This window comes from Molossus molossus, unplaced genomic scaffold (assembly GCF_014108415.1).
Source record: "Molossus molossus isolate mMolMol1 unplaced genomic scaffold, mMolMol1.p scaffold_m16_p_6, whole genome shotgun sequence".
Taxonomy (NCBI): domain Eukaryota; kingdom Metazoa; phylum Chordata; class Mammalia; order Chiroptera; family Molossidae; genus Molossus; species Molossus molossus.
Genome location: NW_023425399.1, coordinates 98,124,085 through 98,147,949, shown reverse-complemented (window position 1 = coordinate 98,147,949; position 23,865 = coordinate 98,124,085). Strand labels below are relative to the sequence as shown.

Sequence of the window (23,865 nt, the reverse complement as noted above, 5' to 3'; positions counted from 1 at the left end):
AATTCCAAGGTGCTGTCAACACAGTCCCCTATCATGTCCCAGTGGATTGACCCCAGCTGCCCACGGTGGTGACCAGACCCATACACCCCTTTGTCTGGCTCTCCCCACTCCCATGCCCCTCCCTATGGGGACTGCTGCTCCTGGGGTGCTTCCAGGAACTCTGCTTTCTGGGGGAAAACCAGGGTAACCTGCCACTGGGGCTCACTTGTTCATTCCAGAGCAAGTCCCAACCAGGGAGCCAGAAGCCCCTCCTTCAGCGGGAAAGCCCAGCTTGATCTCTACAAAAGAAGATGTTGGAGGAGGGAGAGGGAGAGAGGGCTGTCCCCATCGTCCATCTTCTCAGCTATTGGGCTCAAAGTCCAGTCACTCACAGCTAATTTTTGTATTGTTGTAACATACACATAACCTATAACTTGGCGTTGTAATAATTTTCAAGTGGACAATTCAGTGGCATCAAGTGCATTCACGATGGTTGTGTAACCACCATCACCAGCCACCTCCAGAACTTCTTCGTCTTCCCAAACAGAAACTATGCCCATTAAACATCAGCTCCTCATTCTGCCTCCCCCAGCCCCTGGCACCCACTGCTCTACCTTCTGTCTCTAAATTTGTCTATGCTGGGAGCCTCAAATAAGTGGAATCATACAGCATTTGTCCTTCTGTGACTGGCTTATTTCACTTATCCTAATATCCTCATGGGTCATCCATGTTGTAGCATATGTCAGAATTCCATGCCTTTTTTTTAATCACTAAATGATACATTGTATACAATAATACATTGTATGTAGAGACCACATTGTGTTCATCCATTCATTCGTCCACGGACACTCGAGTTGTTTCCACCTTTGTCTATGGTGGTTAGCACTGCTATGAACATGGATGTACACATATCTGTTTAAATCTCCTTCTAGTTCTTTGGGGTATATACCTAGAAGTTCTGCCTCATTTTTTAGGCAAAAAGAGTGGGGAGGCACAGATTAAACTCTCAGGCTGGTGGAGAGACAGGAAAATAAAGGGAGTGAGGGTTTGTTCCGCTCCCTTCCCGCCTGTGCGTTGAGGTGTCCTCCTTGCTCAGTTTCCCATTCACACAAGAGCATGATGGGAAATCCCCAAACAGCTGGGCTTCTGGCTAAGCGGAGAGCCAGCAAGAGGAGCTTATGTTTTCATGATTAGTGAACGTGCTAAGGGGGGGGTGGGGGATTGAGGAAGAAGAAAGAGAAGAGAATGGAAGAGAACAGACACCTTGGCTGCAGCCATCCAGAATGCAGAACCCTGCAGAGTGGAGGCCCCATCCGGGATCCCACCCTCCCTGCCCGCCCTGCCCCCATCCCCTGCCAGGTGATGGATGTGGACGAACCAAAAGGGAAGCAGCAGGAGTGGGGAAAGCGCTGAGGAGGCTGCTCTCTGCTGTTGAGCAGGCAGCCCTGGGCCCGCAGGCAGGAGGGGAGGGCCTGGGTGTGCACAGTTAGGAGGGGCCCAGGCTGCAGAAGACATGGAAGGGCGGGGGGACTCCTGGGCCTGTGCTTCCCAGACAGGAATTAGGCCCACGCTCTCCTCCTGGTGTTGTTAAGGGACCTCGTCCCAGACCCAGGGGCCCAGGGCAGCCCCTGCAATAGCCAATCATGTTCTATGCTTGTCACTATGGCCAGCTGAGCCTGGCTGACTGGAGGCCAGAAACAAAAACACCCATGTGCCGTGATGAAAAGGTGCCTTTGTCCGCATTCATGTCCTTCCTACCCAGACCCAGGTGAGCCCTCCCCTTGTGCCCTCTGTGCAGAGTGGTGTAGCTTCCTTGGCAACGAGCTCTCGGCAAAGGTGCTTCTGCGGACAGCACCGGGCTCCCTGCCTGAGGTTAGGAGTCTCTCCCGGCCCGCTGGCTCTGCCTGCCTTTCAGTCTGCTATCACCAGGGCTAGAGGTATGGAGGGAAAGGGAGGGCCCAGAGGCAAGAAGCTGGAACCTTCCCAGCTGGCTCAGCATCCTCTCCTCCCGCCCAGCGACAAATGGCATTAGTAGCTGTAAATTTAGCCAATCCTTTAAGAACAGCCAAGGCACTAAGAGGCATTACCTCTTCCCGAAATCCCCAGGATAAATGCAGTGACCTGCAAACCAGAGGAGACACCTCTGCTTCTCTGCCACCAGCCCTCCTCTGGGGAATCCACCCTTTGGGAGGCAGCACACACCCCTCACCTTCATCAGACCCTTCCCTCAGTCCCTCAGCATGCAACTCCCTGGGCACCACACCCCCTGGGACCACAGAGGAAGCCTCGGAAGGTCTCCATCTCTGCCTTCCTGCCTCCTCTCAGATTTCCTGATGCGTGTTTTTGTTTGTTTGCTTGCTTGCTTTTGGCTGCTGCACGGGCCCAGCCTCCCTCGGGCCCCAGGCCAGCTGCAGGGGAGCTGTGCAGTGCTGTATGGGGCTGGCTCTGGGCTCCTGAGCCCAGTGGCCTTGGAGCTCATGGTCTGTCCACCCATCCTAGCAGGACTGCAACTCTGAAGACGGAGGTGGGCGCGCTGAGCTGTGGGTGGGCAGCAGGGCCCAGCACACAGTCATTGCTCAGGTCACCACTGCTCAGCTTGTGTTGAATCTGGTCCACCCCACCTTTTCCACAGCCCCTTCCCAGGCCTCCTGCTGCAGCACAGCCTCACTGCCCTGCGCTCCCCTCCAGCAACTGCCTCCTGTTACCCGTAAGGCTGACCCTCTCCCTCTCCCTCCTCCACATGCTGCTGGCAACTGACACCTTCACCGGAGCCTGCAACAAGGCTGTCGGACAGGGCAGGGCCAGGCCCTGGCCATGCTGCCTGCTGAGTGTGGGAAGAGAGGCCTGCTGCCTGGAACAGAGCATGCCCAGAGCTCTCCCTGAGGGAGCCATGGGAACCCCCTTCACAGGTCTGCTGCCAACCCACCCCAGCAAGTCCCGCCCACGCTCCACCTCCTGCAGAAATGGGCCTCAGGGACAATGCCTTTCCCTAACAACTGCAGCCCTGTGCTTGGCCACTCCTGTCGTGATCTGAGGACTCTGGGATGCGTCAGTGTTTGCCAAAGAAAAGCAGGAGCATTCCAGCGATGCCTCCGCAACCACCAGAAGTGGGGGAGATTGGAAACACTCTGAGCCGGAGACGACCTCAGAAACCGGCAACATCCACTGTCTCCGGAGTCCAGGGTACCTGGTGTCCTCTCTACCTCTGACACTCCCCACACACCAGTGCAACTCTTCGTCACGCAAACATCAGGCAGGTGTTAGCTAGGCGTGTACTGTTTTTCAAACTGCAGGCTTCAGCGATTTAGTGGGCTGTGAAGTCAACTTAGTGTAAAATAAACTCATGATCTCAGCATTAAAAATATAGAACGACATTGAAAATACCCATGAGTGACACACATTGTAAGTGAAAAACTGTTTCACGGCACTTTTGTTCACTGACGCATGGGAAATGCATTTCTTTCTGTGAGGCTTGGTCTTCAGAGCGTAAGTGGACCGGAGCAGTGCACCCCGCACTTCAAGGTGCACCCCAAACTTCAAGGCGCATCCCGAACTTCAAGGTGCACCCAAACTTCAAGGTGCACCCGAACTTCAAGGCGCATCCCGAACTTCAAGGTGCGACCTTGTTATAATGAAGATTCTGACCCAGTGGCCTGGAGGTGGGGCCTGAGATTCTGCATTTCTAACTAGTTCGCAGGCATGTTGCTACCGGTCAGGACCTCACTTTGAAAGCTAAGAGCTAGAAAACCTCCCCCTCCCTTCAATCCCTTATTCCACTATCTCATCCTGGTCTGGGTTTGCTGGCCCATGGGTCAGGCTCCCTAGAAGAGGTGCCAGCTTGAGGCTAGGCAGGACCTCAATGGGCAAAATTCATATTATTGGCAGATCAGCCACCTCCATTCTGGGCTCTCAGAGCCAGGAGCACAGAACAGCACCTGCTCAGAGTCCTGCAGGGCTACACTGGGGGCTCAGGCACAGCCGACTGGGCTGAACAAGCTGGAGGACCTCAGTGGTTCCGGAGAATTCAGCCCCTTCACTGCAGAGAGGACATGGGCCCAGAGAAGGGGAATGACTTGCCTATGGATAGAGCCAGGCCTGCAATGCAGGGCCCCAGCCAGACTCAACAGTCTGCCATCCCTGGACACCTGGTTGAGCTAAGTTACCTTCCCCAGGGACTGCCAATAACAGGACAGATATTCTTAAACACCAGACAACCCTCAAATCATTGCCTCATTTTCACACCCATTGAGCCCCAATTCTGGGCAGGGCCAGGACCAAGCCCTGTGTTTCTTTCAGAACTTCCATGGAAAAGACCAATGGGGCTTGGGCCCCAGGGCTCTCTCCCCGAGAACAGCCTCCAGGAGTAACTGAGGAGCTGGACCAGATTTCACGGTAGTGCCCAGGTCACTGTGGGCCAGGATGGTACGAGAGAACCCTTCTCTCCTCAGCACACTGGCCAGCACCGCAGAGAAGGTCTGAGAAGAAAGGCCACGGGGAGAGGCAGCAAGTGTGCCCGCCGGAGGGAGGATGGCATCCTTAGCAGTCCACCAGGGGGCACCTTAGCTTCCGGGCTCCTGGTGGGAGTTCCTCCCAGAGGAAGGACCCTGACACAGCCGCTTTCCTGGCTCGGAGCCCTGCACAAGGTCCACGGGCCTGGCAGGAGGCAGGGTGGGCTCAGGGAGGTCCAGCCCCTCTTCTGTCTCTGGCCATCTCTGTTGCTCAAGTCTGCTGTGCCCTTGGGCCCCCGCGTCCCACAGGAGCCTCCACTGGGCTCCCTGCACTGACCCCAACCTGCTCCCTTGGGTCCCCGCGTCCCACAGGGGCCTCCACTGGGCTCCCTGCACTGACCCCAACCTGCTCCCTTGGCACTGAGCACAGGCTGCCTCCTGACACCTCTGCATCCTGCCCCGTGCTGCTACCCAACTCTTGTCCTGCTCTTGAATTTTTTATGGGTTTTTATCTTGTCTTGACAAGACTGCATGGTCCTTGAGGCCCCGCCCCATCCTACACCTCAGTCCCAAGCCCAGGACGACACACTGGCCTGCGGCTCCCCAGCCTCCCCATGTCCCCCCGAGCCCTCTCCTTCCCGGAGAGTCAGTGTCCTCAGCGCTCCTGCCCACTGCCGCTGGGCCCAGGCTCTCCCCTAGTCCCTCCCAGCTCTTAGGACATTAAAGCCAAGGGTGCTGGGGGTGGACCAGTCCAATCCCCTTCCCTACCAGCCACCAAGGTCACCCGATTCCAGAACCAGGATTCCAACTTCTTCCCACCACATTCAAGGACCTCCTCAAGACCACTCACCCCAACAGGTACTGAGTGACTGCTGTATACCATGCCCTGTGGGCACCAGGGGGCATGGAAGTCACAGGTGAAGCCCCAAAGGGGAGATAAAATATCAAAGCTGAAGGTTACTAGCCAGCCAGCCACATCCCTGGCTGGAGTCAGGCGGCTTCCTCACTGCCCGCACCTCCTAAGATGGTGACATGATGGCTATGGTTTCTGAGGCTTGGTCCCCCTGCAGGCTACATCACTGCCCACCCGTGTGACCTTGGGCAGCCTGTTTCCTCGTCTTTAAAGTAGACTGATGATGAAAGTGTCATCTCATTGGGCGCTGTGAGGGTTAGTGAGAGAATGCACGAGGTGTTCAACACGGCAAGGTATATCGCAAGCACCCAATTACTAGCTGTGGTTATATTTTGACATCCCAACTGCCCCCTGCTATGCCCCACTGTGTCTCCTGCCTTCTCTCACACCTCTCCAAATTGCATCCTCTCCCTCAGGGTCCAGCTCCAGACACACCTTCTCCGTGAAGCCCTCTTGGCCGCTTTGGCTATCACTGATCACTACTACTGTTTCTATACTCCAGCTAGCCACAGACCCCACTACTCCCTAATGTATGCCCACTCTGAACTGCCTGTGTCCTGCGTAGACCTCAGCTGGCCCTTTACTGTATTCTAATTCCTGGGTTAATTAACCTTCAGCTCTGCCAACTTGCATGGACTCACAGGGACTCATTCTCTCTCCTCTATGGGCCCTGGGTTGGATAGGGTGGGCCCTACCACTGGCCTTCAAAAGCTTCTGGGTTGACAGACAAAGAGTAAAAACCAACTCGGAGCATGCCGGGGGGGAGACCAAGTGTTCTGCTCTGAACCTGGCAATGCATCTGTGAGAGCACCTTAGGTTAGGGCTAGAAAGCTTCTCTGAGCGTGGTGGCCCAGCACCCGAGGGCTTCCTTCTCAGGTGACACTCTCTCCAGTGTCTCTCTCGGGGTAACCAGGGTCCCCAGTGAGCTCTCCTTCTCCTGGCAACGCCTTCCTGCACTAGAGCCCGGCTAGAGCAGTGACAGTGTTGAGCAGTTTCCAAGAGTCGACGGGGGTCTCAGAGCTGGAAACAGTTTCCACATGGCCTGACCCTCAGCAGGGCTGGGACCCTACAGGCCTGTCCCAGGGCTGGGGAGGCAGAGTGGGGTCACCTGGAGAACAGCACCCTTTCCCTCTCCCCTCTCCATCCTTAAGGACAGCTGAAGCCCACCTCCTGAACCACCCTAACCACCCCAGCTCACAGTGACCCCCATCCCTCGGAACACCCATAGCAGGTGCTCACGGGACCTGTGACCTCTGCCCCCTGCCTTGGGGGACTAACTGCACAGGAGCATAACCAACAAGCAGAGATGGCAAATGCCTGTTTTGGGCCACGTCTGGACCACAGTGTGTTTTGTTTTGCCTGTTCTGCATTTAAAAAATACTTGAGCCAACATTTTTAAATCAAAAGATTTCATGTCAAAATAATCCACATTTCTGATGTCCTTAAGGGACTGGGAGATCCAGCAACCCTGGTCCACCTTCCCACACTGCAGCCATCAGCTGAGCTAAGGGTGCTGACCCCTTCAGAGCAGGGCATGCGATGTCCAGTTCTCCACAGACCTCCGCACTCCCTAATGTCTCCCCACTGTCCACAACCACCATCCGCTCATGGCTCTGCGCTCACTCACACATTATCTGCCTGGCCCTTGCAGGCATCCGAGTTTGAGACCCCCGGCAAGAAAGTACCTGCAGGTGAGTCATGAACTAAAAATGAGGGGTGTCCCTAGAACCTGCAAATCAAGAACAATGGCTGTCCCCTGGGAGTTATGATGTGCAATCAATACATGACAGTCCCAAACAGAAATACGCAGGCATCGCACAGAAATAGGAGGGTTTCTCGGACTCAGCACTGACCTGGTTGCAGACAGCCACCGCGCTATCACAGGAAGACTGTGGTCCTCTGAAAGGTCTGGGCTGCATGGAAGCAAAGAAAACAGTCAACCACAGAAGGCAGTGCAGCCCCGAGCTCTGTCCCGGGAAAGGGGGGCCCTTTCCGGGTATCTCAAGGGAGGGGAGAAGGGGCAGATAAATGCACAGGGCTTTCCCTCGCTGTCCCACACACACTCCAGCTCAGCCCAGCAGTAGTCTGAGGAGCTGCCTCCTTCCCCAACTGAACCATGAGCTCTTAAGAGACCAAGGCTGTGTCTGTTCCTTCCCTTCCCCCCAGGGAGCCAGACCTGGGCCCACTAGACATTTAATTAATTAGTGAGGATTTGATGATAGGTTCCCGGAAATGAGAAAATGGCCAGTAGGTAACTGACACTCTGCCCTCGTGGGTATTAGCAGATAGGAGCTGCTGATGGGCACAGAGCCGGGTGGTACCTTGGCCATGGAAGCAGCTTACACCGTGAGGCAGGGGCGGCCCCTGTCACACACAATGCCTGAGGCCCCTAGACAGCAAACACCTCAAACTCATCCAGTGCCCAAGGCTCTTTGAGCTCCCCCTGAATTCTCTATGAACCACAGGGAGATAAAGAACTGACCAGCCAGAGCCCAGGAGAGTAAAGGCCACAGGTAACGAAAGGTCAGACCCCTGATTCCTGGAATGACTATCTCTGCTGCTCAGAGACAGTGGCCCTTTGACCATCACTGAAGCAGGAAAGCAAACCACCAATATTATATTCCCCACAGACCATTGGCTTCCAAACTATTTTCCTCTAATACCCTATTTATTTTCCAGTGCAATTCTACATGGCTCCCCTGATATATAAAAGATAATAACAACTACCATTTTGCTGAGCACTTATTATGTGCCAAGCTCTGTGATAGATTCTCGGTATATGCTCATTTAATCCAAGACAATCCTATAATGTAGGCACCGTTTCTGTCCCCATTGTACAAATTAGGAAACTGAGGCAGACAGAGTTGCCCACATTTCCTAGGTATGCCTTCAACTTTGTAGAACACAGAGCCCCGATTACGGAAGTCTCGGGCGAAGGATGGCCAAGCCAGAGATGAGAGCCGTTGGCCAAGTACATGTTGAAGACCCAGGTATGGTAATTCTCCTGGGTTGGTTTCTCCAAGTGTTTCTCTCTGGGACATGCTGAGGTCAAGTAATTAGGGAACTAGGCGGCCAGAGAGTCTGAGCTCAAGTCACTTCTTGGAACTCACTACAGTATGCCTTCTTGCAGACAGGGCTCATTTTGTCTTTCCCATCACACACTTTCAGGACCTGGCACAAAGTACAGTTTTCCAGAAGATGGATGTAAAGCCCATGGGCTACCTGCAGGAGGCCGGTGGAGTTGCCCATCTTGGGTCCTTGTGACCTAGGAGCTCTCCCCAGGGCTAGTCTGGGGCTGCAAGGACTCCCAGACACAGACAGATGCCATGCAGAGAGAGCCCACCTGGCAGATCCTGAATGGCTGTCCATCACAGTCCTCAGGTGCTACATTCCCATTATCTCTGAGGTTCATTTCACCCACTAGAGTGTGGTAGCAACAGATAACCTCCTCACACGCACACAGCAGGAGCAGCCTGCAGCCAGTTACAACCACAGGGGGCAAGCTGAGTGGTTAACTGGCAGATAATTAACTGAGAAGTTCCCCACAGCCCTCTATGCACTCAGCTGAGACCCAGGAAGGAGGAGACAGAGAGGCAGAAAGCAGCCCCCTTTTGGAGAAAGGACCTTGTAAATCAGAGTCAAGTGTGGGTGAGGACTTGGAGAAATCAGAGACCTCACACATTGATAATGGGAATGAAACAGTAGTGCAGCTGCTTGGAAAATAGTGCAGTAGTTTCTCCAACAATTAAACACAGAGTTAACATATGACCCAACAATTCTATTCCTAGGTATATATCCAAGAGAAATCAAAATATGTGTCCACACAAAAACTTGTATATAAATGTTTTAGTAGCATTATTAATAAAAGCCCAATCATGGAAACAACCCAAATGTCCATACCTGATGAATGGATACACAAAATGTGGTAGGTATGTCCATGCAATGGAATATTATTTGGCCATTAAAAGGAATGAAGTACCGATGCATGCTCAAACATGAATGAACCTTAAAAACAATGTGCTAAATAAAAGTCATAAAAGACCATTATGATTCCACTAATATAAACTGTCCAGAATATGAAAATTTATAGAAGCAGAAAGTAAATTGGTGGTTGCTTAGGGCTGGGATAGGGGATGGGGTAGGTGTGCAGGTGCAGTGGTGGCAATAGCTAAAGGGGATGGGGTTTCTTTTTGAGGTGATGAAGATGATCTAAAACTGACTATGGGCGTCCAAATCTGTGATTATGCTGACAACCATTTAATAGTACACTTTAAATAAATGAACTGTTTGGTATGTGGATTATATCTCAATAAAGTTGTTTTAAAAATTAGTGCATCTACACAAGCAGCTGCAGGATAATGGCCTTGGGTTAAAATCTCTGGCTGATTAGTTTGAAGACCTCTCCAGGGAGCACTGTACCTGTGAGAGTCATCTAAAACTATAAGTGAATCAACAACAAGCCTAAAAAACTGAGTCCAGGTTCCCACTGAATCTGGAAGAATGGTCTGCTACTTCCCTAGAAGGGATTCTGCTGCCTCACCAAAGACGGAGATGCATCTCCTGGAGCAGCTCCATCCTCCCACCCATTTATCCATCTATATATCCCTCCATCACCCATCCATCCATATATCCACCCACTTATCCATCCATCCATCCATCCATCCATATATCTATCCATTCATCCATGTATCCATCCATTCATATATCCATCATCCATCCATCCATCCATCCATCCATCCATCCATCCATCCATCTACTCATTCTTTCATATATTCATCTATCCATTCATTTAAAAAGCAAGCTTGGTGTTAGGTGCTAAAAACACAACAGGAAAGGCAAGAAAGTAACCAGGCAGTTGATAATCATGAATCAAGTGCTGTGGATCTGAGAGCGACAGCACCGACACATGAGAGGAATGCTGAAAATATTATTTTTATTTGCTTGCCCTAATTGACAGAAAAACACAAATATAACCATTGTATATGAAAACCAGGAGAAACCTTAGGAAGCAAAGTCACCAATTGTAAGACCCACCACTATTTTATGAACCACAAAGAAAAAATGATGCCCATTAAACTATGACATAACGTCTTTTTGATGGTCCTACAGGCAGACCTTGGTCACACAAGACTTGTGTGGCTTTGAGATCCTTTCGTCTCTTCTGAGGGATGTGGGGAAGTCTCCCGCCTTTGGGGGTGGCATTGCTTAGCCATGAGGTGGGCAGTTCTCGTCGTTTTACAAGTGTGAGATTGTAGCTTTTCTCCCAGCAGTGAATATTTGCTCTTCTAACACCAAATCAATGTTCTGCTACTGTTTCTATGCCCTTCAGCGTACGTAGTAACTTTTGGTGCCAATAATATATCACAGGGAGATCTCTGAAGACATTTGAATGACAATTACACTGAACATATGGCTACCCCAAAATACACCTAATTCAACCGAGGTCGTGACGACCTGATCAGAGGGCCACGTTCACACCTGCTCAGGCACTGACGGCTATGTCACACCTGCCATGCGGCTGGCAGCCAGCAGCAGTAAGATGCACCCTGACTTCAGACATATTAACCTGTGACAAAAACACCTGTGAAATGGGCAAGCCAGTCCCTCACATTACAGGTGAGGAGACACGAGCACGGAGCTGAGGCATGACAGCCCTGAACGCAGAGCCAGGACTAGAGCCCCGGCTGCCTCCAGGAGCCTGCCCTGTCTGAGCTTGTCTTAGCTTTCTTGCTCAAAACAAAACAAAACAGTGTTAGAGCATCCAGGACAGAAAGATTAACTTATCCGTACATGACTCAATCTCAGTTCTACCAGCCCCGTGAAAATGGATAATGAGAAATGTCATTCCATGCCATCTAAGGGGCCATTAGTTTATAGCTGCTGGGGGACTGCACCTCCACTCCCCGCAGGCCAGGCAGGACCCCAGGCTGCCAGTCAACAACAGGGTGTCATGTTTACCAATGAGGCTGGCCAGGTGTTTTCTCAGAGTCCTGCACTCCCCTGAGGGGCGAGGGGCGAGGGGCGAGGGGCGAGGGGCGAGGGGCGAGGGGCGAGGGGTGAGGGGCGAGGGGCAGGGGCGAGGCCCTGGGAGAGCCGCCATCCCCATCACCCATCCCCATCGCGTGGCCAACAGGAGTCCGGCCCGCCCTTGCGAGCCCGATGTTAGAAATCACTGTGTGTTGCAGACGGGGTATCCGGAGTTCAGGACACTGCTGACTTGATTCTCAGTATCTAAACACGGTGCTCACGTCCTGGCCGTTTGTCAGTCGTACTGGGCGCTGGATCAAGGTGGAGAAGACACATTTTTCTTTTGTGAGCCTGGGATTACAGAGCTGGCCCCTTGACATTCACACAGATTAACAGGGCCAGGTCCTCTTTGTTTCAACAAAAACTTTAAACACGTTCCTATAGCCGGATAAAAAATGGGCCTGAAGCCTTCGAGACGAGGGCAGATCCAGGTCAGCGGATACACTTCCCGGAATGCAGAGCGGAGCCCGCGAGCCAAACCAGAACCGTGCCTGCCCGGCGTGGACGGGAGCAGCTGGTGGAAACCCTCCCCGTGTGCAGCGCAGCTAGCGGGCCGGCGAGGAGCACGCAGCTCCGATGTCAGCAGAGTCCCCCTCACCAGGGACACACCGGCGTGCGCTGGAACGAACGGGAGACACGCTGCCCTGGGAGCCCTGGAACAGGAGGCTGCCCAGGGCTGGTCAGGAAGCCTGGGAGGAAAGGAAAGAACCAGCTCTGCTGCAGAAGGTCACGACGCACTTGTTCGTCTCACCCAGCACCATCCGAGGGAGAAAAAAATACCCAGCATTCCAGTCGGGTTTGTAGTGAACGGAGCTGGGGCAGTGAACTTTCAGTACAACAGAACGTCCCACCAGGCCCCTGTGCCCTTTAATCTGGTTCTACCTTCACTCAGGGCACAAGGAACTCAGGTCACTTCCTCCACGCATGTACCGTGCCAGACCCTGGGTGCCCAGCAACCGAGATGCAGCCTCCGCGCTGAGTCAGCAGTCACCGAAGGGGACAAAACAGCCCTTGGTGTCTACTGCATGACCCTAAACAAATACCCTAAAACATCTCCTGCAGGTGGGATTTGGACTACTTCTTCAATATTTTCCTCCTTCTTTTTTTTCCTTCCAGAATGAGCTTGTAGCACTGTTACATAAGCAAGAACAAAACAAACTTGAAGGACAAAGCGGGTTGGCCACGAGGTCTCTCCTGTCTGTTGAGCACCCGGCGAGACAGCCAGGTCTGAGGAACCGCGGTCTGAGGACTCGGGCGACCGGTCACACCAGGGCACAGCGTGCTGGGAGGCACCTGTCACACCCCAGGGCAGCAGAACTGTCTGCTGATACCCCTCCTGCCGTTCTGCGAGGCCTTTCCGCATCCGTGAGCTGGCTGGCACAGAGGTAACTCTTTACCCTGGCAGTGCACCAGGGCCCCTGCACCAGGACAGCATCCTGTCTACCCATCACCCTGCGCATCACCGCTGAACCTAGCATCTGCTACACTCCATAGGGCCAGAGGGGGACAGGAGAGTGCCATGGGGTTGCCCCCGATTTCCTGGAAAGGAGGCTGGGCTGCAGGTGGGGCCTGAGGAAGATAATCCCCACAAATACTTTAACTCCAGCTGAATATATACTCAGTAATGATCACTGCTGTCTTTAGTGGTGCTCTCGTCCTCCTTCTCGCTCTGGGTGTTGCTGTAGAATGTCCTCCCCCTTTGCCATGATGGTAAGTGAGGAGCCTGCCTGTCTGTCCACTGTCCACGCTGCAGGAGCAGCTCAGCATTTCACATACCTCCCAGCAGTGGATTCTCCTGCTGGCAAAACACCAAAGGGAAATATGTTCCCAAGTTCGATCCTAAACTTTTAAATGCACAGAAATGTTATACGCCCTGAGCTTTGTCCCAGCCTCCCCGCCCCCCTCCCCCCCCCCCCCCAGCATGTCCTGTGCCCTGTGGGCTCTCTTGTGAAATTCTGTGTATGGGGCTGGAGGGTGGCAGGCTTCAAGCATGTCTGAGCAGCCTCGGATAGTGCCACCTTCGCCCCAGTGCCGAGAGGTGCCCGCCACACCTTCCCTCCTTGCTAATGAGACCACACTTCTAACTTCCTTCACACGGAGGCCTCTGACACCTTAAATATAATGAACAGAAGTTCACAGGTTATGTTGTGTGGCTTTGGTTGTTCTCCCGTGACTTATAAATCAATCAAAACATAAGTCCGTCACGGGGATGCCTGTGGTATGGTCACCGCCTTAGGTCACCAAGCAGGAGAAACGTAGAACACTGCTGAGATCTCAGCACTTCCCTCATTCCCTAGTACCCTCAGCTGGGGTTTCCCTGTCTGCCCAGACCAACCTGCCCACTGCTTCAGGGCCTGAAGCTTGACGCATGCCCACTGGAGGGCTAAGGAGTCCAGAAGACAGAGGATGGCCCGGAAAAGGTGAAGAAGCAATGAAACAGATGGTGCTGGAGGCCCCAGCATGGGCCCTGCTGGAGGTCCAGGCCCGATTCTTGCATCGGCTGCTGGGTCTCCTCACTTGAAACAGCCCAGTTCTAGGGTGGAGAAGAGAGAACTTCCCAGCAGGCCTTCCTTCAGACCAGGGCGCGGGATCTGCGCGCCAGCACACGGGCTGCTTCCTTGACCCGTCCCTAGCCAGACAACTATCCACCCTTCCAGACCCAGACTGCATGCCTCTTCTCATGACTGGTGTTCTGGTGAGTTATCTGTTGGATGGTCATTTATCCACTGACGTCTGTTTCCCCCTGGGTGCTGCGGGCCCCTCAAGTCTTTTTCTTCCTACTTCCTACTGCTCCATGGAGAATAGATAATCAGCAAAGGTACATTCAATGAATGAGAGAGGGAGCGAATGAAATCAGCCAGTCGACATCATACTTAATGTTTCATCCTTCAATGCGCGACCCGTTACCGATAGAGTTCCCCCAGGAGCCCAGAAACTGGGAGAATGTCTGCACGATGCAGTGGGACCCCCAAATCTGGCTTTACTACCTGTAGGTTGTGGAGCCATGAGAGTCGCAGATGCTTCTAGATGAATCTGGAATATCTCATCTCTTCTTCCTTGATAATAAAACGCTTATAATATTGTGGGAGACCACGTGCCCAGATAAAAACTGTATCTCTCAGCCTCCCTCAAAGAAAACAGTAGCCAATGAGATACAAAAGGAAGATATTGAGTAGGAAACTCTAAATAGACTGACAAGTCTTTTGTCCTTCCCACTTTCTCCTTCTTGCCTGGAATGTGGATGTAACGCCTGGAGCTCCAGCAACTCTCTTGGACTGTGAGGTAACTCTGAGGATAACAGACACTCATTAAGCATGGCAAAGCAGAAGAATAGAGAGAACCTGGGCCTCTGATGATGACAGAGCCCCTACACCAGCCCTGGGCCTGCCTCTATATTTCTTTTACATGGGAGAAAACTAAATTCTGTGCTGTTTAAACCACTGTTACTTGGGTTTCCTACTAAATGCTGCGGTGGTAAGCAGTTCTCTAAGACGGCCCTCAATGACCCCTGACTTCTACTACCCATGCCCTTGTTTAATCACCTCCTTTGAGTGTAGGTGAGAGCTGGTGACTTGCTTCTGACAATTAGAATACAGCAAAAGTGACAGGATGCCACTTCTGCCAGCAGGTTACGAAAGACTGACTTCCGCCTTGCAGACTCTCTATTGCCCTCTTGGCTTGCACACTTTGATGAGGAAAACTGTCATGTTGGAGAGGTCACGTGACAAGGAGCTGTGGTGGCCTCTGCCTACAGCCAGTGAGGAGCCGAGGCCTCAGCCCAACAGCCATAGGCACCAAATCCCGACAGCAACCACAGGAGTGAGCTCGGAAGCAGATCCTCCCACAGTCAGTTACAGCCTCAGCCAACCTTGACTGCAGCCTTGGGAGAGGCCCCGGAAGCAGAGGACCTGGCAAGGCTGAGCCTAGACTCCTGACTGGCAAAAAGCGTAAGAAATTCTGTGTGTTGGTCGGGGGTACTTTGCTACACAGCAATAGATCGCTAACACGGCCACCAGTCCCGATCCTACTGAAACCCTGAGTAAGACTTTCCCCTCCTCTGGCGTCAGGCCCCTCGTCCGTGAAATGACAGGGCTGGACTGGACGATCTCAAAGGTCTGCCAACTTTAAAATCCTAGTCTCCTGCCACAGAGGCCCTGGCTCCTGACCTCCGTCGCTGGAGTGGCTGGACTCAGGAGTCCTTTCACTATGACTGCATCTGTGCTCCTTTTGCTCACTGTGACTTGATGTGTCAAGACAGGGAAGAGAGGCAGGACCCAGGGTGCTCTTCCCGTGCCTGGCACTCGGCCCTGCACCTCTGATGCTGGACTCTCCTTAGCAGACTGGAGGCCCCAGGGCCTGGCAAACCTCGACAGCAGCTTCTGATGTTCACCAGGACTACATTACTGACCAGGGTCCGCTGATGGGATGTGGCGACGGCTGGGCTAACACAGAGGCAACGGCTGACCACGGAGAGCAAACGACGTAGCTAAGCCGGTGGTTTTCCAGCAGTTTCACTGCTTATACCATTTGTTCTGGGTTGAATTATGTCTCCCAAAGTTCAGACATTGAAGTCCTCACCCCATGCCTCAGAATGTGACCTCATTTGGAAACAGCGTTATTGCAAATATAATTAATTAGGATGAGGTCACACTGGAGTCAAATGGGCCCCTAGTCAATATGACTGGTCTCATTATAAGAGGGGGAATTTGCACACAGACACAAGGAGAATACCAGAGATCAAGGTGATGCATCTACAAGCCAATAAATGCCAAAGATGGCCAGCTGACCTCCAAAGCTGGGGGACCGCATGGAGCAGATGCTCCCTCAGAGCCCTCAGAAGGAACCAAGCCTGCCAACACCTTCATCTTGGACGTGCAGCCCCCCAGAACTGTGAGAGAGAATACATTTCTACTGTTTAAGCCACTCAGTTTATGGTACTGTTACAGCAGCCCTAGCACACACCCACACACACAGTGTGCAATATACACACGTACACACACACTCACCCCGGTAATACATTTTAGATTTTGTGCACACAAAAAAGACCCCAAAATAGAATCCAAAAGATAGAAATAAATATACATAGGCGTTCTAACACTTTCTTTGGGGGAAGGGCTTGTGCACCCCACTTTGGAGACCGCTAGTTTCAGGTGCCAAAGTTGGCATTAAGCACCAATTGCCCTCCTCTGGAGTCCCATGGCGCTTGCATCGGTGTCCATGATTCTGGTCTCACTCCTCAGCTCTCTATTGTTTTCCTGCTGAACCTGATGCACCAGCAAGAACTGTGCTCTGGCAGGGTGTGGGGTGGGGTGGGGTGGGGTGGGGCTGCCTCCCCGAGGACCGCTGCACTCGAATGTGCTCTCGGAACCTGCTGTGGCCGGAGGAAGCCCTCGGGAGCCCTCGGGAGCAAAGCCCTCATTCTTTAAATAGTTCTCTTCTTCATTTATCAAAAATAACTCCAGGGGGAGCACCGATGGAGTCAACTTCAGGGCAGGATTGGGGGGCGCTGTCTGTCGTGGGTGGAGGATTTCCGGCCCCTTGCCCTCTGCCATCAAGGTCACATGGTGCACCTGGTGTTTCAGGTGACGAGGGAAGGGGTCTGGGGATGGAGGGAGGGTGGGTGGGGAGTGGCCGCCAGAGAATGTGTGCTCATTCCAGAAATCCCATCTGGCCTTGCTCAGCTGCCCCGCTTCCACGTGCAGCTGCCATAAATGCCCACGAACAGTGGGGACTGCGGCCCCTGCGGGCCCCTCCCAGCAGCTAGGTCAGCTGACAGACCCCAAAGACTGCAGGGTGGTGGCGAGGAACGCAGGCCTCCTGCCCCCACCCACCGTGGCACCGTGAGCCCACAGCACCGGCTGCATCACCTGTGCAAACAGGACGTTCAGGGCCTCTGTTTAAAATAAGATTTTAAAATCAGCGACCGCTGAGCATTCACCAAGCATTAACTCTCCTGAGCATGGAGCCCGGGGCACCGATGAGGGGCACACACCCATGAAGCCGGTCCATGAACAAGGCATCTCCCTGCCCCACCCACAGGAAGAGGGCCTGAAGCCACGCTGACCCAGGACAACGCCCAGCTGCCAAATAAACTCTCTCCCTCTCCACTGCCATTTCAGGAACAGGTGGTTCTGTTCCAGGAAGCACCTGTGACGCAGGAGAGGAAAATATATTCACCTCTTTGGTCTATGTCATCTGGTTGAGCAATGACCCATGCACCAGGAGGTCGCTGGTTCAATTCCCAGTCAGGGTACATGCCCAGGCTGTGGGCCCAATCCCCAGCGGAGGCATGCAGGAGGCGGTCAACCAGTGTTCTCTCTCATCAATGTTTCTATCTTTCTCTCCCTCTCCCTTCCCCTCTCTCTAAAATCAATAAAGAAAAAAAAATACATATGCCTTCCGGTTGATAGAAGAGTCCCCTAAGTAATTTTGCAGGAGCTCCTATCACATGGTATGTAACTGAATGCCGGACACTCAGAAAGAAGACTGAATGAGTGCCTGGCGCCACCTGGCCTGGCCCCAGCCCCACGTGTGTGTTCTACATTGGCCTGTCACCGTGTCAGTCACCTGCATGCTTGGGCCCCCTTGTCTATACCTACAGAAGAGAATAATACCTTTGCTTTCCTCTGTTTTCCTCTCCCAGGGTTTTAAGAACATAAATATCAGGTCTAAAACACAAAAGAATGCTAACACATATTATTAATACCAATAATGGTGACAATAATAATGATCATTAAGAGAATTTTGCTTTGATTCAGCCGAGTCTTTTCACAGGAGCTACGAATGTGCCCTGGGCAGCAAAGTCTTCTGGGAAGAGTTCTCAGGCCCTGACAGCCCCACTCTCCAGGTGAGCCCCATCTCAGGGGTTTCCTGGGTGTTTCTGCCAAGGGCACAGTGACGTGGGGGAGTCCTCTCCGGAATCTCCTCCTGAACCCTGAGAGGTGCTCTGGCTGGACACATAGTGCCCCAGTCTCCCTGGCCACTGAGGACTGCCAGGGTTGGGGGGACAGGAGAAAACTTTCTAGGGCTCACTTAAACACGTGCTGGCTGGACTGGAGGCAGGACGTGGGCTCTGGGTACGGGGGAGTGGGCCAGCCTGGGCCCCAGCCACCTCTGGGTCCCCCAGCTCCTGAGTCAGCCTTCACTCCGGAATGAGAAGAGGACCCCAAGTTACTCCCTTTGTCCCTCTCCCTGGGCCGTGGAGCCAACATGTCCTCTGAGCGGCAGGCTTGGCTGCTTCTGATCAGAGCGATTAGTACCAGCCACTCCCTGCTAATTGCTGTCCTCAGCAGTGCCAGGCCCTCCCGGCCACTCCCCCCGGAGCCCTCTGCCGACACACAGCGCTGACTGTGAGCAGTGACAGAAGCGTGTGTCATGGGGATGGCAGTGTCCGGGGCTCAGAGGCAGGCTCATGCCAGTTCTTAACCCACTTGCTGCACTTGAGCAGTTGAGATCCAGGGCTTCTCCGGTCCTTGTCCCATTTGGAGGAATGCCAGGGAGAGCTACTTCAAACCATCCCTGGGAAGCGGGTGCCTCGTAGGTGACAGCTTATGACAATCTGTTCACTGCTACCTATGTCCTGAAACCCACAGATATTTGCCAGGTGTTTTAGTGGAAAGAACACCGCATCAGGAGCCCAAAGGACCAGGTGGGTCCCTTCCTGCCAACCAGCTCCGAATCTTAGAGGGCTGACAGTGCTGGCCCTGCCCATCTCCCAGGGTCGCTGTGAGGATCAGTGGAGGCAACGGGCATCATAATTACATTGTGGCATTTAGGAGCTAAGCCTTTAAATACTCTCTCCAAACCCCCCTAGTCTGTAAGATGAAACCCATCTTAGAGGAGGAAACTGAGGTCAGAAAGGTGCAGACACAATGGTCACACAGCAGGTAAGGACACGTGGACACGGGGTCACGGGAGCCACAGTTATGGTGCCGAGCTCTCCAGTCGCTGAAACTATTCCCTCCCATGAGTCCTGCTCAGAGATTCAGGCCAGGCTGCGCTGTGCCTGCAGGCAGCTGTTGCCTGGAGGGGCTGACGCCACACCCGAGGGTGGTCCTCCCACAGCCCACCGGGACCCATGGGGTGGCTTGGTGGAAGGACCCTGCGAGGGTCATTAGTGAGGCCACCAGAGTGGCTCTTGAGCAGGTCTGGCCTGTGGAACATGGGATGAGTCGCCAGTCTATGGACAAGGGAGATCGGGCAGAAACCCGACAGGACCTGAGATGCTCTGAGAGTGTGAATTAACCGAGTTGGACCCAGAGCTACCTCCATTCCTGAGGTCTGCCTGCATCCACAGTACCTTCCAACATGCCCCTGAATGCAGGGTCTGTCTGATTCCAAGTCTCACTCTGTGATGACTATCCAAGTTCCTCTGGGAGAGGTCTGACCTTCATACTACGGTGTAAATGACTAATCCAGCAGGTTTCAATGGGGGTGGGAACTGGAGAGCGGCACAGAAAGGGAGGCAAGAGGACATCTGTCTTTTCCCAACTGGGGTGCTGCCAGGGGTACTGATCATTCTCTTCCTGGTCACGGGTAAAACTGGTGCTTGGAGGGAACCCTAGCCTGATGACAGCATGGCCTCCAGAAACCCAAATGTATTGGTTCTGTCATTAACTAACTAACTAACTATATGACTTTGGGCAAGTCTCCTCTCTGGGCCAGCCCGGTCTCCTAGAAAAGGGGCAGAAAACTATTTCACCTTCGGGGCCCTTTCCAGTTCTAATCCTTTTAATTCCGAAATGTTTGTTCACTTCCCTCTCTGTCGTTTCCCAGGGGCCTCCTGGTCAATGCACAGGCAGGAAAGGGGGTAGGCCAGCTCTGGGCAAGCCTGGCACACATGGACCACCACTCTGTCCCCAGCTGTGCTGCACAGCAGGCCACGGCTGCCCTGGCCCGGGGCCAGAGCCCTGCCCTCTCTGGCATCCACTGCGGCTCAGAGCAGCAGCTGGGACTGGATTCCAGACTAAATATGGAGCCCCAGCCCAAGGCTTCTCCCCACCTGCAGGCCCAGGCCCAAACCTCTGCGGCCATGGAGGATCACGCGGTCCGCCCTCCGGCCCGCCCGAAACGCTGACTCCGAAACTCTGCACGTGGACAAAGGCCAGACAGCGGTCAGGAGGGCCAGAGCAACAACAAATGTCCAGAGCAATCAAAACAACAGCAGCGCAAGGCACTGGCCTGAACGCGGCACAGGAGCAAGCCTGGGCGTTTAAACCACGAGAATGTCGAGCAGGACGTCCCAGAACTGTACGATTTTATCTTCCAGATGGAACAATGACAAAACAGTTAAAAGAGAAAAATAATGCCTCTCCCAGCGTCTCTCCCTCCCCCTGGACTGAAATACAGTCACATCTTAAAAGAAGGCCCATCTGACTTTAGCCCTCCATCACACACACACACACACACACACACACAGAGAAAGAAAGAAAGAGAGGGAGAACGCACCACTAGCAAACTGTTTATAAAAACACAGGTCCGACAAGCAGAGCACCGAGTCTCCAACCTAAATAACAGGCAGAATGCCACCCCAGGGTGACCCGTGGGAACCATGTCTCATACCCCCTCTCCAGCACCACAGAATTGGGTGGCGCCCGCCACACAGCTGTGGGTTGAATAGTGTCTCCCAGAAAGATGTGTTGGAGTCCTAACCCCTGATATCCCTGATACCCGTGAAAGCAGGTTTTTGCAGATGGGATTAAGTCAAGATGAGGTCACACTGGTGTAGGATGGACCCTAAAGCCAATCACTGGTGTCCTCATTAAAAAGAAAAGAAAGGAAATTCAGACACACAGACACACAGGGAAGACATGTGAAAACAGAGGCTGACACTGGAGAGATGTATCTACCAGCCACTCGCCAGAAGGTCCAGAAGAGCCAAGGAAGGGTCCCGCCCTAGAAGCTTCGGAAGGATCATGGCCCTGCTGACACCTTGGACTCAGACTCTGGCCTCCAGAACTGTGCCAGAATAAATCTCCACTGCTCTAAGCCTCCCAGATGGGAATGTGTTACAGCAACCGTAGATACTAATACACACAAATACGAGGATTCACCACAGACGCCAGCTGTGTGACCCTGACCACGCCCCTTCCCTGGGCCTTAGTTTTCTTTTTTATAAAATGTTAGAAGTTGGGACAGACATCTCCTTCCAGATCTGACAACCAACCACAGGGTTTCTGACCTACCAGGCCTCCGGAGGACGATGAGAGGTGGCAGTGGGAGGGGAATAAACACAGGGAAGGATGGGGAATAAACACAGGGAAGGATGGGGATAGGCACAGGGAGTTCTCCCCCTGCCACGCAGTTTGAGGGGCGGTGCAGAAACAGTCTGGGGAAAGGCTACCTTGATAAAAAGTAGGTCAAGTTCATCTTTGTAAGCTTGCATCCTACCCTACTTGGGACAGGGGTGCAGTAAAAAGATCAAAGATTCCTGGGGAGATTCTTTCACTGGACTGAGGTTTCTCATTTAGATTTTGCACCAAAATTTAGATTTTAGATTTGCACCAAAATAATAAGAAAGCCAGGAGCGGGAGAGGCTGGAGGCAGGAGGTGCAGTGGAGAGAGACCTCAAGAGGCCAGACCAGAGAAGACCTGTGCTTACACCGAGGTGGAGGGACAAAGACGAGAAGGTGCAGCAGAGCTGTCCAGGCGGCAGGGGGCACGTCAGTCAGGGAGCGGTCTGTGGGAGGGAGGGGCGGGGGGTGCTGGGCTGCTGGGGGGTAGAGGAGAGGCACAGTGCATGTCCCAGGTTTGGGCTTGTAGGACTAGTTAGGTAACAGAAAGATGAACCACAGCAGGGGCTGTGAAAAGGGATCATGAGCTGGGTTAGGAGGTGCAAAAGGCCAAGGTGTCAGGAGGCTGTAAGGCGGGGAACTGGGCCAGAACTGGTGTGAACAGGCATGACAGTCAAGGACACCTGAATGATGGCCAGGGCCACCAGAGGAGGTTAGAGGGCCTGGGAGGAGGGCAAGTAGAGGGTGCTAGGCCTAGGACCCTGGGAAACCCCCATTTTGACAGGCCACAGAGAACAGGACCTGTGGGAAGATGTGGGGAGCAAGGAAAACATAGGGGAGAGAAGAAGCAAGTGGTGGGGGGAGCCAAAGGCAGCTAGAGTTGGGGGGATCGTGTGTGGGAGAGGCCACCAACAGCACGAAAGAAGAATGGCGCACAAGGTCTTGATACATTTAGGCTGATGTCACTGCTCCCCACTGAGCAGGGAGGTCTTTGAAGCATTGCTCACTTCTGAGCCCACCAAGGGGACACATAAATGGTCACTTAGGATAGAAAGAAGGAAGAGATGGAAGGACCCAAGATGTAACCACAGTCTCCCATTGTGAAATGCACCCATGCCTTCTCACCAGCGACTTCACAGACACAGAGCACTCCCCCCCCCCCCCCCCCCGCCCCAGTAAAACATAGAAGAGGAGATTGGTTATGTTGAAGTATTCCCTTTTTTGGACATAATTAGAGAGCATAACTAAGTCTGTAGAAATTTGGTGAGATGCAAAAACATACATACCCGACTCTGAAATGCCTTATTTTTATATAACCCAGATGCTAAAGAAAAAGTAAAGGTACGTTGTCATAAATATGTCATCTTTTCTGTGAATAAAAAGAAAAACATGGCTAGAACTGGACTCACAGGTATTTGGAGGTGAGAACGACGTACACGTTTATCTAACCGCAGCCTCTTATGTAACTGGTGAAAAAGTTCCCGAAAAGTTAGCTGGCTTTGCCCAAAGTCACGACATCAATTAGTAACAAAAAGGCAGGACTGGAGCTAGTGCCGTCTTACCTCCTCTCGGGCTGTTTCCTGCAGCTCAAGCTAATCAAGGCGAACCTAATTCAGATTCCATTCAAGACACTGTGATGCGCAGTCAGTTGTGTGGGAGGTTCAATTATAGTCAAGACTGTACCGCCCAGTGGAGTTTTTGATACTGTGTTTAAAACTGGCTCAATTCAGTTTCATAACATGCAGAGCAGCCAAACAGGGTGTTTGCTGTAGGCTGTGTGGATTGTGTAGGTTGTGTACTGATGACCTGAATAGGGGTTGGGGGGGAGGGGGTTACCTGGATGAGGGACCCAGGAAGGGCTGAAACCCACATGTGTGCCACCCAATCAGTCCTACACTTAGGAACAGAGCTGTGTGCTCTGGGGAAGGGCTACCTTTCCTAACTCTCCCAAAGATCTCTTTGGAGATGGACCACTGCTAGGCTAGTACCACTCTGGAGTTAAATTTAATTTGTTTCAAGCCTCCTAGGCTAGGTAGGAATAAATATTTTTTACCTGGAAATTAAGGCCTTAACCTATAAAGGAAGACCTCTAAAATGAAAGAAGATATATACATCAATAGAAAAATGGGCAAAGAGCACAAATAAAAAGTACATTTCCAAAGGACGTCATATAAACAGCTTATAAATTCCCCCCGAAATCTCCAAGTTCACCAGTAATCAAAGAAATGGAAGGAAAAATGAAACATAATTTTATACCTATCAAATT

At 52.7% G+C, this 23,865-nt stretch overlaps 1 protein-coding gene across 5 annotated transcripts in view; it reads right to left on the bottom strand.

The window, feature by feature from the left end:
• Positions 1-23,865, bottom strand: part of CTIF (cap binding complex dependent translation initiation factor) — a 250,086-nt gene that overhangs the window by 182,453 nt on the left and 43,768 nt on the right. For all 5 annotated transcript variants that reach the window (XM_036244763.1, XM_036244764.1, XM_036244765.1 and 2 more), the window contains exon 2: positions 7,194-7,253. The gene's annotated coding sequence lies outside the window, so the exon portion shown is untranslated. The remainder of the gene's footprint in view (positions 1-7,193; positions 7,254-23,865) is intronic.